Below are 13,205 nucleotides of genomic sequence, written 5' to 3'. Positions count from 1 at the left end.
GTGCACCAACATCCACATTGTGTGAAAATAATGCTACACTTTGGTTCTTATATGCAGGAAACTCAAGTGCCCAGACCAGAAGAGGGCTGTGTCTTGCTCCAGCAATTCCTTTGATGTGTTTAATTGTGGCATTAATATTTAGGGGCGTGCTGCAACCGTGGCTTTCCTCTGGGGCAAACATTGCTTATGGGAGGTGGAGAGAGGAGATTCACCTGTCACAAGCGTAGGAATGTTTTCTGAAAAGTGTATAACAAATTTGAAACTTGGTACCTTTGAAAAAAAAATCAAATCAAAGTGTCCCAGTGAATTTGTAAGTAAAATTTGTCTATTGGTAAATTTGGCAGATGGCAAAAACTGGAAGAATGCTGCAGAGGAACAAACTTTTCTGTCCTTTTTCAGCCTCTTAGTCATCTTCTGTGGTTTCACCTGACAGTATTTTTTATCATAAGTTTTATAGCTCAGTGCTGTAGCTGGTTGGTGTTTTTACAAGTTGAAGTGATACAATTTTGTTTCCTTTGTTTTGCTAAATTCTGATCTTACTGACGCAAAAGAAGAGTCAACGCTAGCATTTTCTTTCCTGATTTTTTTTTTTTTTCATGTATATTTCTGCTTCATGATGGCTCAGGGCTGAGCACAGCAGAACAGCTTCCACAGGCGAACAAAATGGCTTTTGGTTGCAGTGAGAATTCATTTTTTTCAGGAACTATGCAATTTGACCAAAAGTTGCTAAGTACATGACGTTACCATTTTCTTAGTGGTTTTGCCTATTGTTAATGAGACAGCGGTAATATCTCCTCATAGTTGCTGTTCTTTATACATCATCTCCTGAGAGATAAGAATCTCTACTTTCTTTCTTCCTTCCACTTAAATATATATTCTGCCCCTTTTCTTGAAGAAAGTTCTGAAAGCAGGCAAGCACTGAACCATCTCCATATATTTATGTATTTATTCTTTGCATTTGAGATGCAATATGACAGTTGCAATTGAGCATCCAGGTTCTCAGCCCCTCTGCTGGGTTATGTTCATTCTGATTTCTCTTTGTAACAATTTTTGAACTAATGGAACAGTTTCCAGTGTTCAGGAGGCAATAACAGCTTTATACATTCACCTTTTTAATGCTCCAGTTTTTGAGCCTTTTGGGGTCTATTACCCGCATCCCTGGCCACCTTTGTACATTCTTATGTACAGAATCATAGAAATCACAGAAAATAGGACGAGAAGAGACATCATTTGGCCCCCCTTTATGCTCCACAGCAAGATCATCTCCACCTAAATTAGTTCTAAATGTGTTTGTCCTAGCTCTTCTGGAGAACACCTGGTGATGGAGATGCCACACACTCTATAGGTAAAATGCTCCATCAGTACTTTTTTGTACTGCTAGAACCATTTCCATGGGAGATTTTCAAATACTCAGCATGGGATGAATTTTCTAAAGTGTAGGGGTCTACAGGTATATATCTACAAATATTGTAGGTTTCTAAGTTTCTGCTGGAAGTGGAGATCTGGAGCTTGAGTCGGTTGTCTACAGTATGGTGTTTAGAGCTGAGCTGGACAGACCATCCCTGAAGTCTAACCAATATCCAGAGCTGTTTTCTCTCTGTCTCTTCTACAGGACATGTGTGATGAGCAGTTTATTCTTTTCCTGTTTGTCACACCCTTACCCTTATTTGATATTTGTCATGTCGTCTCTCATCTTCTATTGACAAAACAAGCCCACTGTTTCCCTTAGCATTGTTTGTTCTTAAATCATCCTTTTTGTTCCTCTTTGGGCTCCTTCCATTTGGTTCGTGTAGTTCTCAAAATAAGGAACATGAAACTAAGCATGTGGTGGAAGAGAGACTACATGGCATTAAATGTATGCTGTGGGAACCCCAGCTTATCTTTTAGGACAGTGACTGGGGAACTTAAACAGAGGAAAAGCCCTCTTCCATTATATCACCACCAGAGCAAAAAATTGCATCACACCCCACACTGCTGTGTGCTGTAAAACTTGGCACTGGATGTCAGGGAGCCACAGTGACTGCATAGAGAGCATCCAAATTAGCAAACACCACATCAGAAGAAGTGTGCTGGTGGATTCTTGATAGTATACACAATGCTTCAAAAAGATGCTCACAAAAATAAGATACCAAAAGTGCTATTAAGAAGCTTACTAGACTGCTAGTTTAAGAAGGTATTGCCTTCATTCTTGATGTGGTGGAGTAAATTTTCAAGTTCATGGGTGGGGGAGGAATATTGAGAGGAATTTTACATATATCTAAAAAGCAAGTGGATCTAAAAATGTACTCCATTGTAGCTCAGTGTTCAGAAATATTACTCTTTTCAGTTCTATTTTTATAAACTGCTTAAATGCTTTATAATAGTTCCATAAAAAAATCCTTATTACTATCATGCATCTTATGGGGGATAATTGTTTCTGAATCTTCCAATTGTTCATGTGTCAATCTGTAAGAAACTCAGAACATTTTTTTTTGATAAAAACGGAACAAACTTCAAGAGAAGAGAACTGTCTGAGGCCGAAGGTAATAAAAAGAAAATGCAAATGACCAAACTGATATTAGGGGTGTGGGAGAATGCATGAGTGTCTGCAAACAGTGCTTGTGTTTGTGGTAATCCATACCACTTTGATTATTCCTTGATTTTATTAGTGTTATGATACTACTAATAACCATAGTTCACATGTAACCTGAGACACAGTTCTTCTGCTTCTTCCAATTATTTGATTATTATTTGTTATTTGTGTTAATGTTATGCCTACAAGCTTATTAGTGTGAGATCAAGGACTTGCCCTCTTAGGTGTTGACAAACACAAAATGCAGAGAGGATCTGTCCCCTTCATACCTCCTAATTTAGAACAGGTGAAGATAGATGGGTGCCACAGTCAGACACATGTCATCTGAACAACCATCGATTTTGGAGATCTGAAACAAGATATTTCAAGATTTATATCTAGACAATCCTTTTTTTTTTTTTTTTTTTTTTTCTCATTTGAAAGTGACTTTTCTACTTAAACTGTACGGTGAGAAAACAAAATCATCAAAACTGAATTAAAATCTCTTTTTAAAACCAAGTCATTTAATCTTTTTTAAAACCAACATGAAGACTACTCATCTTGATTTGGACTGAAGAATTTTTTTCAGTTCTTAAAACTTTACCCAGGTGTCAAAACTATTTCCTATCTGCCTCTTCCCCAGCAGACAGAAGGCTCTTTGGGTCTGATGGCCCAGCCTGTACTAACACAAGGATGCATACCGTAAACCATACAGTTCATTTTCATGAATATCAAGCAGTTTTCAAGCCAATTTCCCTGATTTTGACTTTTTCCAAGTAATAACTAATAGCAATTTATGTATGCCTCTAGTGCTTCTCAAAATTTAGGGTTAGCCATATTGTAGGTGGTCTGTGACAAATGACAGCTTTTCTCTAAAAGCAGCGAGAGGCAATGCTTTGAACAAACTGAAACCATGGCGCATTGCTTAGCATTTGAGAGCCAGGATGTGGAAAAGGCCCTGACACTGGTTCCCTTTTTCTGTCGTGAAATGTCAGGTTAATTTTAGTTACTGCTGTTGCTTTTACTTGGGGTTTGTTCTATTTGTAGTCGGTCTGAATTTGCTTGAGCATTTGAGGCTGTTGAACCCAAGGCAGAGTGGCATCGAGCAGGTTTAGCTCTGTTATTAGAAGATTTGTTACTGTTTAGACACACTGTTGTTGGGTGAAATCTCACCATCTATTAAAAAGCCACAGGGTGCGAAGATTAGCACATTCAAGAGGCATAATGATTTCCAATCTGATTTTTTAGTGTGCCCCACTGTAAATTAGCTTGCTTGATTGCTGTCTAAGTGACAATGTGCAATTTGCAAAATTACTTATGCAAAACACGTTATGAAAGGGTGGCATCTTAGGTGGAGGTTAAAACACAGCTCAGAAGTCCTTTCCTAGCCCAAATATACTTGAACTGTGCTAGACCTACCCTAAAAAGGGTGATTAATCATGTAAATGTCTTGAACTTCCCCCAGATATTCCTGTATTTCAGTGTCTACACACCACATTAACAACAATATACTGTGACCGCCATCCTGGTTCAATTAAAAATAATGTTGCCATTTTTCATTACAGTCCAAAACGAATTTAGCACGGATCTGGAAGAAGGTACATAGTGCAGGACGGATAGCGGCCCCTCTGTCAGCAGTCATATGTGGATTTTCAGTAAATGAGGACTTTTGGTGGTGTTTCAGCCCTCACAGATGCGTGGTAAGAATGATTTACACTTGTCCATAAACATGTGCAGCACAGGGAAGGCTCTTCTGCCTCTCTGCTTGTGGCAAATGGAAATGAACACTGTTAAGGCCACTGTTCTGGGAAGTGCTGAGGGCCTGCAGCGCTGGCTGCGCCAAGGGCCCTGGGAGCGATATGCCTGCGGTGTAGGCCTCAGTGCAGTCAGGGTAATCATGAGAGCATAGCCCCAGCTCCCGGGGTGGTGGAGTTCAGTGAATTGCTGAGTGAAAATGCCTGAAAGAACTCTGCAGATTGTGGTGGAGGTTCCACCAGAAACACCCACACTGTGTCCTAAAGAGACGCATGCTGGCAACAAAACATTAGTGCAATTACGGACCCGGTAGGAGTTAGGGAGGTGGGGGAAATAGTCAGGGCTACGTAACTGCCTTCGGTACCATTACACTCATGTTCCTGCTTTTAACGAAATCCTGGCCAGTCTGGGACAAGCCTCTATTCTGAAATCCTCAAGATCCAGCTCTTGAAGATGAGGCCAGACTTGACTTGATGGGGTCTGCTGGGCAGGAGCTATGCTATAAGTCCCTTAGCCTATGTTGGTATGTAAAGAAGTGTAGAATCTGCTTCTGTTGACTGCAGTTTTTGCTGCTGACTGATTGAGTTTGGATGGATTTGTCATACTAGAGGTGAATCTATCTTGGTGTTTGCTGAGAGGATGAATGCAGAGTCACTTTCCTCCTGGGACAGATAGAAGAAATAGCGAGGTTGGTGTCAGATCCACATGATGCTACAGGCTCCTTATACTTGAGGATGGCAGGAACTGCTCAATTGCATCATTAACTTCTTTGATTTCAGCTCGTGTCCATTAGTGGTGTTTGGCTCTGCTAACTGTCCTGTGTTTGGAGTTCTGACAGTCAGGAGCTCTGCATAAGATTGGCATTCATATCCTTGAGACTGGTGCTTTGTATCCTCGGGCAGTTGCACTCTCCTGGGAGTTTGGTTGGCAAAGAACTGAACTGTGTTGGCTTGTTGGGCAGAGGAATGGGTTTCTGCTGTGGAAAGCCAAATCTTCAGTCTGCTTCTTAGAGCTATCACCTGTTAGAGGCAGAGTGTTCCTGGGGCAATCTAATGCCATGTAAGAGGGAACTGAGGGAGTCCTGGGAAGAAATCACAAGGCTTCCATCTTTGCCTTCTCTAGATCTTACTCATAACAGAACCAGTTATTCTTATATCTGCTGCTTTTTAGTAGGTAGTAGTGAGACATTCACTCAAGAAACAGTCAGTCCCTTACCAGTCTGGCCATGAATTTAATCTTGCCTCTTTCTGCAAGTGATATCGCTACCCAAAGGGAACCTTACAGTTTGGGCTCAGCTTACTGGTCTTGTTAGCAGTTTATAAGCATCTTGCCAAAATAATAGCATAATGTGTACCATGACTGGTTCTAGGCATACTGCTGCATGAACCACGCCTCTTTGTTCACTTCTCTAAATGTGCTGCTGAAGGCTATGGTTGCAGGAGGATGATACTCAAGTGGTAGTTTGCATAAGGTCAAGTTTCATCCAGTTATCTGAAAGAGCAAGCCTGAATGAAACTTGCTGTTCTTACCTCATTTTTTGTTAATACATTTTCAAGATCATCTGCTAGCATTACTGCATGTATATTTGCATCATGCTTAATCAGTATGATTAATCTGCTATTTTTGCACAGGCGGCAAGCTTCTATATTAGGAAAATGCCGAGTCCTTGCCTTAGATGTCACAACAGCTTTCTCCGTATCAGTTCTTATTTTGAGGGTTAGACAAAATTTTATTTAAATTATGTCACACCCTGGGGTTTACCCTATTTTTATTTGAGAGCAGATGAATGCTTCTTTCCTTATTCTGATTTATTGTTTGTCTGGCTGAGAGTTATGTTTCCAGAAGAAGGCTGGAGTTTAAAACATCAAGCAAAAATGCAGACTTCTGTTTGATTGCTTCTAATCCAGCTAGGGCAGAAATTTGTAAGATACCTGGCTTAGCTTTCTCTAACTGGATTGAGAACATGGCTTCACTCAGGTTCATAGCAGCATCTCTGAGCTGGTTTAAAACTAGATCACTTAAGTACCTCTAGTGGTTTCCATGTGCATGATGTCCTGCAAGAGGGGTGAAACCTGATGGTTTGAGTTTGGGGAAACTGTAGTGGTTCAGAGAGTTTCCCTGCTGTTCTGCTGCACGCCACTGAGACTCACGTGTGTTTCTCAGTGCACTGCTGGATACCTGGACTCTCTACTAGAGCTCCAAGGAGTTTGAAGGGGAATTGGTCTTCTTCAGGATCAATACTAATTCTGGTATATTTTTGCCACTACTTTTCCAGCTACCCTAAAATCACTCATACTATTATGAGCATTATTAGTATGGATATTGTTTTTTTTTTTTTTTTTTTTTTTTTTCCCAAGTAAAAATAAAATTTTTAAATGAAAGAAGATGGAAGAAAGTCATCTCTGTGTTTAAGGTCAAATACACACAAACATGTGAGGCTCTTTCTTCTTCCTACAGACACAAAGCTCTCAGGTTCTTTGATGAATCTTACCCTTGAATTTTCCTGTTTTGAAATGGACTGATTTAAGATCAAACTTATTCTTATGTCCCCATTTTTCTCCAGAAGCCTTCAAGGAAGATTTCAAGGAAGCCCTCACGGGAACCTCCATAAAGCTCTGTGTGGTCTTTTGGAGTACAGTTTAAAATTCATTACACAGCCCTTCATAAAGTAGCCCATGAAAATGACATTTTATATAAACATTTGAGTATCACTTCTGAGACAGAATGTTTACATTTATAAAAGAGTGAAAAATACAAGTGATTACTCATGCTTCACTGAGAACGGTTTTGAAGGTAACAAAATGAATCTGGGAGCCATAATGTATTGGTGGTAAACGTCTCCTCTCGTTTGCTATGCTCCCTCAGGTCTGGCTTTCTGACACTTGGGATACCACGAGGTGTGCCAGAAAGCTGATAAAAACTCAATTACTTCTGTGCTGTTGGTGACTCCTCTGATCATTGTACGTGAAATAGCATTTTACGCTGAGTAGATGCCATTGCAAAATCTTGGCTTTGGAGGTGCCTGGTTTGACTGAAAGCAGCTTCAGGGTGCAGCCTCAGGGCGTTGTTTTCTCTTACAGCAAGGCTGGGCTGAAGGGTTCACACCCTCCTGTGCCTCCTGCCGCTCATCCCTGGCCCGATGGCACTCTTACTTCACTGCTCTGTTGGCGGAGATGCGTAGGAAACGGAGCCTTTTGGGAGGTTTTATTTTAATTCTGTTATTGCAAGCCACAATAACTCCAGCTGGTGCCGGAGTAAGGATATCTTACGTGTGCTCATGTATTTTTAAGAGCTCCAGCTAATGCTTGCGGGAAGTTTATATTTATATATACATATGTAAAAATATAAATATAAAAATAAACACTCTCTGCATATTTATCTCCGAACTCCTTGTTTTATTCAGTGAGTAACAATCAAATGAACTACGTTTTAAATGCCTTTTTTTTTTTTTTTTTTTTTTTGCTGGACTCCAACATCCGTGAAATGTCAAAGAGGATGGCATTAATTACCCATACTGTGCGATGTTCTGCACCTGTTGTTTGTGCTATTTCTTCCTTTTCATTCTCAGGAAGTACAGAACTTAACAAATATTTAAAATAATTCATTTGTCCTGCCAGATTTTCTCTCCCTTTGATGAACGCAATTTCATCAGAAAAAGATTTCAATAGAGGTTTATTCTTCCCCTCTGCTTGGTGGTTTTGTGCCAGGCTTTATGAAATGCTGATCAGTTTTTCTGTACAGAGAAAGCTTTCGACGATGGTATCAACATTGAAGGAAATGACGGCTGGTCACAGAGGTTACACTCTCTCTGGGAGTTATGGGAAGAGCCCTGTTCACTTCAGCTGCAACAGCTAATGGGTTTTACATTAAACTAAAACAAAGTTATGGCATGCTTCTCTTCTCGCACTTACAGTAACTTGCAAACCAGCCAGGGCTGTGTTTCTGTTAGTTCTGCACCTGCACTCAGCACAGAAAAACATTGCTATAGCCCAGCAGATCATGTGGCTCACCGGATGTGCTGATTTTGGATAACGTCTGCAGGCCTTATTCTCAACTGCTGTCACTTTTGGTGGCATTGCCGCCTGTGGGTGACCACTGTGGACTCACAGCAGTGCAAATGCCAGTGGAGTTGGTGGTGAACATCTCCTGGGTGCTCTCCAGAGATGGACCCAGGCCATCCTGGGGGATTTCAGAAGTGGGATTTCCCCAGTTTTGCCACTACTGTTGCTGTGGCTAATCTCTGAGGGATCCTTTGCAGTATCAGATGGGTCCCCTTAGAGGCCCTTTTTGGCTGAGGGAGGTGATGGTAGCACAACCCTGGGCTCACAGGCAGTTTGGATGAGGCTACTCCGTTCTGTTGGATAGAGGTCAGCTACATGGATGCAAGCTGTACCGTGCCAGGTGGTCAGATAGGGGTCCCCAACCTGTTTTATATACTTGCACAGATGTGGTATAATGGATAGCCTAATGGGCCCCACTGTCTATATTTTAGCTATTCCTCCAGCACATGGATTTAGAAATAGTTCCCTACATCACAGAAGAGCTTTGAGAATAAACACATTGAGAAAAGGCGATGAGATGCTCATAAAATGTGCCTACCAGGACTACTCAAGCACTACAGATCACATTGGAGCACTACGTTTGATGAATCTCTGCTGTCTCTTTTCCTACTTGAAAGTTTTTGCATGCTCAGCGAAGAAGACAGTCAGAAAGCTCAGAGAAGTAAATGCATATAATAAGCCATCATCCCCAAAGCTAGTGATAGGAGAAAAAATAAATAAATAAAAATGAAAACCAGTGCCATCAAGAACATGTATCACTATATCGCAAAGCATGTGAATGCTTTAATTGCAGAATTGCAGTTGGGAGTGAGCAAGTCTCCTGTCGTTCCAGCCTGGTGTTCCTCTTTGTTCCTGTTTGACACAAGGAAAAATCATTTGTAATCCTCTCTTTAAAAAAGTGGCAGCGTGCTGCTGTCTGGAAAGCAGTTCTCCCCCTGCTCTCCTCCCTCCCAAGGGTTTGTGTTGGTCTCTCCTGCAGTGCTTTTAGCACACAGCCGGACTGGAAGCGCACCACGTGCTGCTCCATCCCTGCTGTCCCTTGTTGTACAGACACAGACCAGGCTGTGATGTGCTGTGTGCTGGAGCCCTTGCAGCTTCATTATTATAACTCATTAGGTCTCAATCAGCTTAAAACAACACTCTGTTGTGCCAAGTGACAGTGTTTTGCTTCATGACTCTTCCACTCTGTATTGTCCCCGCTTCCCATACAGTGTGTGGTTCCAGTGCCCCGTCAAAGCCCTTGTGACACCAGCCTGAGCTTCCTGAGCCCCTGCTGATGCTGAGGCAGCGATGTGCAATGGAAGCTGTCCTCAGCTGGAGGTTGTCCTGGACTCGTGAGGTCCTGTGGGTTCATTCCCATAGCCAGGCTGCACATTTGGGACACCCTTCTGCAAAAAAAAGGATGGCCACAGGTCGAGCCATCCTCACACCTCAGACCTAAGCCTAGAGAAGTCCCTGCCGTGGCACCAAGCTGCTTCCCCTCCAGGCTGGGGAAGGAGGTTTGGGGGAAGCCAGGTGGGTGGTGGCCTGAATGCCGTAGGTGGCTGTGTCTCTGAAGGACGTGGGCAAAGCAGCCAGATTCAGGTCTTCCAGCCTTCCTCTCCATCTGCTTCCATGCTTCTCTCTGGCTTCCTCAAGGTCAAAGGCAGTACCACGGTCTGAGAGAGGAATATTTTAAGCCCTGAGTATCCTGGAACATGTTTAGAGTCAGAGCAGCTCTCACACTCTAGCAGCTAAATAAATACCAACCTAGCTGCAGAGTCACAGACACAGACAGCCCTTCCAAGCTGAGCTTTCAGTTAAGAATCAGAGTTCCCAAAATATCCATCTAACTTGTCCCACGGGTCACCCCAGCAATCTACTGTATTCAACGGAGCAGGAATTACTTTCTCTTCCAAGTGAAAGTATGTGGCAGGTGTCAGCATCCTTTCCAAGGTAGAAGGCCAAGCTGAATGTTTCTTTTCTACATTAAAGGTCAAATGTGCCAGCGGAGAACTGCAGGAGCCAGAGCAAGATGCCGCTAATCAGATATCTGAAGCATCTTGGCTCAGGGTGAAGCGTGGACTGTGGGCAGCAGAGATCTGGAGCCCTTCTCTCTCACAGCCTGCAAGATGCACAGCCACAAGCTCCAGCTCAGGAGAAGGGCAGGGAGGATGTTCACAAAATAACCAGATACAGCTGTTTAGAAGTTATGACTCAGACCGCCTCCCCTACCCCAAAGGAAAAAAAAATAAATACATCAGAGCTGTTTTCTTTTAAAGACCTATCTATTTTTGTTTCTGGCCCTCCCTCCCCTGTCCTTGGGCAAGTCAAAGAATCACGGAATGGTTTGGGTTGGAAGGGACCTTAAAGATCACCCATTTCCACCCCCCTGCCATGGGCAGGGACACCTCCCACCACACCAGGTTGCCCAAAGCCCCATCCAGCCTGGCCTTGAGCACCTCCAGGGATGGGGCATCCACAGCTTCTCTGGGCAGCCTGTGCCAGGGCCTCACCACCCCCTGAGGGAAGAATTTCTTCCTAACACCTAACCTAATCTCCCCTCCTTCAGTTTAAAACCATTTCCCCTTGCTTGTCCTATCACTCCACTCCCAGACAAAGAGTCCCTCTCCAGCCTTCCTGCAGGCCCCTTTAGGTACTGGAAGGCCTCTGTATATGTCTCCATGCTTTGTCCCACCAGAGCAAGAGGTGGAAATGGGATCGATCTGCACTGAAGGCCAAGCTCCTCACCTGACCATGGTGCCCTGGGCTTGGAGCTGGGAGTTGGCAGGAGCTGAGGAGACCCCGTGGCACCAAAACAGGGACCTCAGCCAAAAGCGTGTGTGGAGAGCCCACTTCCACACCTTTGGGAAGTTGGAGGGCAGAGGAAAATAAAGGAAACAGGCAGCTAAGTTTATTTCAGTAGGCTCAGGGGAACAGGGCTGAGGAGGAGGGATTCCACAAACAGCTCTGGAGCTTTGTGCAAATCCAAGGAGGCATTAAGGAGCACCAAGCTGCTTGTGATATCTCCTCCTTCCTGACTCACTAGCAGGAGTGCCTGTGGCAAGTACTCACCTTCCTTTTAAAATTGGTCCAGACTTAGGATTTTTTTTTTTTTTTCCTGAGAGTAATTAAAATGCATAGGAAAATATGTTTTCTCTTATGTCTTCGCTGATGAATGCTGTCAGCAGACATTTTGGCATGTCTATGTCCGGATTACATCTGCTGTCAGTTGGTGTCCTGCATGAACTTGCTCTAAGTCTGGAGCTGAAAAACCTTTCAGATAAACTCCAGATAAATTTAGGAGAATGCAGTGACCTGAATGGGAGACTGGTGGCTGGGGTCTATGCTGTCAGGAAGTTTCTTTTTCACTGACTCTGCCAGTGAATAAAACCAGTGCTCATCACTCATTTTCTGCAAAACAATTCTCCTAAATATGTATAAAATTGGGATATAAAATCAATTTTTTAAAAAAGTGGACTATCATTTCTTTAAGATTATTTGTCTTTAAGGTTATTTGGCCAAGAACATTGTGGAAAAAAAAAAAAAAGAAAAGAAAAATAAAAAGAAGAAAATGGGTGAGCCCTGAAAACTAGATAATAATAATCCTTTTTTTTTTTTTTTTCTTTTTCCCCATGAAAATTTAGCCTTTTGTTTAACTGAGCTCCTTTCCTGGCTCTACTTTCATTTAACACTTCTGAATGTTCCTGTGGTCTTTACTCATGGTGATGCACGGATCCAATTTGTAGAAACAGTAGGCAAGAGCGGGGAAATTTAGTCTGAACATTTTGTCTTTGAAATTATGGGCACAACATTAAAAACGTAGCGAAAACCTTAATTAATGGTATTTTCAATCCCTCTTCTGAACCAGACCTATTGGAATCTCCGGTGTACTCTCCCAAATGCAAGTGTTGTCCTGTTCTTGTTGCTGTCCTGTTGTCCTGTTCAGTCACCTCAAATACCAGCAGCTTTGCCTCAGCAGCAATGCCTCAGGGCACGATTCTTCATGCTCCTTGCACTGACTCAGTACCTGCGCTAGGAGACCAACCTTCCCTTTTCTTTCCTCAAAGCCCTCGAGGGCGAAGAACAATTTGCTGGTCCTAGTTCTGCTTTTTTTTTTTTTTTTTATGGATGTAGAAAATATTCTATTTATTTCTAGAGATGTACTTTTACCTTTCATGCTCTTTTTCTTGTTAGCTAAAGAGATATTGCAAGAGTTTCTTACTCCCTCTGTGGATTTTTCCACATAATTAGTAAGAAATGGCAATTGCAGCGTTCGCCATGTACTTGCACAGCGGGTAAATCACATCTGAACACTGAAAAATGTAGTGTCATTTCCCACCAAACATAATGAACAATATCATATCACCTACAGAGTGGCAATCTGTAAAGCATTGGCAGCTCCACAGTTGATGCAGAAGGAGAATTTAGTGCTTGATGTCCTCTGTTCACTTGCAAAGCCTAGAAAATATAAAATTGTAATCCACACGATGATGTATGGGGACTAATTTTTATTTCACAGAATGCTTGTGGAGGGGCTGGAGAGGGCTGAAAACCTGTCCATCAAACAGCCTCAGCAGTGACGGCAGTAGCAGCTGTGCCATGGTGCTCACCTTGTGCTGCCTGGTTGTCCTTCCTCTCAGCCTGCTGGCTGGCACTGACAGCTTTTGGGGTGCAGGTAAATTCCCAACAGTTGTGGAACTGGGATCAGAAGCCCAGCCATTTATAAAATTACTGCATTTTGAGAGGACTGAGATAGATGGGCAGCTCAGAGGATGAGAAGTCTTCAACCAAATTCCTTGTGCATTCCAGGGAACCCACTGAAGTTTTTGGTGAGACAAAGCAGAGCAGCGCTGCCC

Source organism: Aythya marila (genome assembly GCF_965140915.1).
Source record: "Aythya marila genome assembly, chromosome: 1".
Lineage (NCBI taxonomy): Eukaryota > Metazoa > Chordata > Aves > Anseriformes > Anatidae > Aythya > Aythya marila.
Note: the sequence above shows the minus strand (reverse complement) of the source record.